Consider the following 3,458-nt stretch of genomic DNA (forward strand, 5'->3'; position numbering starts at 1 on the left):
GATTCTACCTGAGCGGGACACCTATGAGATGCATGCAGGGCACTGACATTATCCCCATTTAACTGATGAGGAAGCTGAGTCTCAAATATATTAATTTCTCAAGAGAGTGAGAGGGGTGGGGCAGGGAGGTGAGCTCTGCTGGGTCCCAGGCTCCCCTGGGTCCCCTCCCTAGGGGAGGGTCAGGGATATGGGCTGCTGGAGACCCTGGCTGTCCAGCTCCTGCCCAAAGGACTATCCTTGGCACAGGAAGCTGGCCGAGGACCAACTCCTTGCTATGTTCTCTATAGCTCTTTTTTTTTTTTTTTTAATTCAGGTATGCTGCTGCTGCCGCTGCCAAGTCGCATCAGTCGTGTCTGACTCTGTGTGACCCCATAGACGGAAGCCCACCAGGCTCCTCTGTCCCTGGGATTCTCCAGGCAAGAACACTGGAGTGGGTTGCCACCTCCTTCTCCAATGCATGAAAGTGAAAAATGAAAGTGAAGTCGCTCAGTCGTGTCCAACTCTTAGCGACCCCATGGACTGCAGCCCACCAGGCCCCTCCGTCCATGGGATACATACATACATACACAGTGATTTGATACATAGCAGCAGCATACAACATTATCCTCTATAGTTATTATAAAATATTGGCTATATTCTCTGTGCTATACAATACACCCTTGTCGATTATTTTATACATAAGTTTATACATCTTAATCCTCCTTCCCTATATTGCCCCTCACACTGATCACCACCAGTTTGTTCTCTAAATCTGTGAGTCTGCTTCTTTTCTGTTATATTCGCTCGTTTAATTTTAAGATTTCACATATAAGAGCTAACAGGCGGTATTTGTCTTTATCTGACTCACCACAAATTTATACTCCCACCAACAGTGTGCTAGGGTTCCCTTTTCTCCACGTCTTTGCCAACGTGTGATTTGTGTTCTTTCTGAGGATAGCCATTCTGATACATGTGACATGATATCTCATTGTGGTTTTGATTTGCATTTTCCTGATGATTAGTGATGTGGAGCATCTTTTCATGTGCCTGTTGGCATATGTATGTCTTCTTTGGGAAAAAAAAATCTCAATGTAGATATTCTGCCCATTTTTTAATCAGGTTATTTGGGTTTTTTGATACTGAGTTGTATTAGCTCTCTATATATTTTGGATATTAAGCACTTTGTAATCTTTAGTTGTAGACAGTCTTTGCTGGCAGATTCCAGTCTCTATCATCTAAGGCTGTTCCATCAATAGCTATAACTTTGGCAAGTCTGCGGGGAGGTGAGCTCACGTCCTCCCGCTCAACTATCTTGGGAATGCTCCTCCCTGCATCTCTTCTCAATCCCTCTCATTTTGTTGACAGAAAATGAGATCTGACATCTTCATTCTCTATAACTTCAATAAAGCCCAATTCTTTTTTGCTATCCATTTTTCAGACAGAGAAGCTGTAACACAGAACAGTGACTTTTCCCGAAAACTCTTCTGAGGGTGGAGTCATCATCTTGAGAGGATATCTGATTTGTCTCCTCGTTCCCAGGCAGAACCACCCAGCAACGTGGTGTCCAGAGCAGGACAGCCCTCCGCCCCTCATCTCCTCCATACTCTGCCCGCCCATCAGCTCTCAGGTTTGCCCAAGGTCTGGAGGAAGATCAAACCGAGCAGTGAAACCTCAGCACATGAATCGTGTGAATGGCAGTGGCTTACCTGAGGATGGGTTTCAGAGTTTGGGGCCAAAGAATCAACCTAGAAATGGACCAGTGTTGGAATATTAATGTCAGAGGTAGGGTTGGAGGGCACGAGGGGAGGAAGCCAGGGAGGGAAAGAGGGAAAGAGAGCTGTCTGTTTCTGTCAGACCCGGGCTCCAGAGCAATAGAGATATACCAGGAGTTCAATTTCTGTTTGCCTGAGCCAGGGAGAAAATCTAATTAAATATGGTGTCTGAGTTTGGAGAAACCGGGATGGGGCTGGAATATAAAGCATGGCAGCTACCCATAGATCAGAGGGCAATATTAATAAACCCACAGAAAGGGACAGCAGGATCCGCTGGAGGTACTGATAAAATGCAAAGCAAAGACAAAGCCGGAGGGAATATTGCATGGTAATGCTGATAAAGGCACGCGGGGGACGCCGCCCACCGCTATGGCCTGAGCTGCCTGCTGGAGAGCAGCCTTGCCCTTGCACGCATCCCCACTCTCTTCCCACCTCCTGCTCTTCACCCAACTCCGGTCTCACTCTGCTCCCCACGAGCCTGCAAGTTCAGTGTCCGTGAGCTTTCCTGGGAAGGACCAGAGCCAGCATGGGAGATGAAGAATGAGCAAGAGGAATGAATGAGTCTCCTGTCAGTAGAGAACACCAAGGCTGTAGAATCCCCTCTCTGCAGTTTGAGAACCGGCCACAGGCATGTTACCTCTACTGGAGGAAGGTCTTGATTAGAGGTGAGGGCTGCCTTAAAGTGACCTCTGCAGAATGTTCTTTGCCAAACTGCCCATCATGAGCTGAACACTTGCAGAATTTCCCAGCCTGCTGACACTTCCAAAGGCAAAGCAAAAGCGCCAGGGACTCCAGTTTCTTTATAGACTGAGTCACCAGGGAAGCCTCAAAGAAAAACAGGAACTCCTTAAGAGTGTTAGAGTGTAGACCAGAGAGGCTTGGGGTCAGATTGCTGGATACCACTTGTGCCTCCTTCCTAACTCACCCAGTCTAGAGGGAAGCAACCCTGCCCCACATCCCTCCCCACCAAGGACCCTGATCTTCCTCAGTGGCCACTATCACAGTTAGAGTTAGGCTTTCAGATCTTGGTTGAACAACGCTGTTGTTCTATTTTCTGCAATTAACTGTCATCAGCTGGTATGCTAGGACTTCACCTTATTTTGCTAAGCTTCCCATGCTATAGCTAGCATCTGCTTGGAGCGTTTTCAGCGGTTTTTATTGTGCATTAATCTGTGCTGTCTACAACGCTGCATTCTTTTCCAGGAATTGGGTGTGTGATCATAACAGCAGCTGTCACTCCAAGTAGCTCCACGTCTGCCCACATGCAACCGCATTTTAAATCTATACCTTGACCTCCCACCCTCCTCTCCACACCCCACCTCCACAACACCTAGCCGCCTCTTCTTGGGAACCAAATCTAGAACCAGACAGAGCTGGTTGAAAACCCACCCAGCACTCAGTAGCTGTGTGTTAACCTCTCGGACTTCTCTGAGCCTCAGTCTCCTTTCCTGTTAAAGGGGAGTACCAATCATTTCAGCCACTCTGGACAAGATACAACAAGTAAGTGAGACAACCTGCGGGAAACATGTTCCTCAGGTTTTGAGATAGAGATGCCCCCTCTGGCCGTGGGCCGTGGGCCTTGGGAGGGAGGGGACCAAACTGCAATCTGGGGGTGAAGGGGGGCTGACTTCTAGAATAGCCACTCGCATCTGTGCTGCACATCACAGCTCCAAGCATGACATTTGATCTTGACAAAAATCTTACAAG

Source organism: Bos grunniens, chromosome 29, assembly GCF_055505025.1.
Source record: "Bos grunniens cultivar Pamir isolate PY7600 chromosome 29, Bosgru_T2T1.0, whole genome shotgun sequence".
Lineage (NCBI taxonomy): Eukaryota > Metazoa > Chordata > Mammalia > Artiodactyla > Bovidae > Bos > Bos grunniens.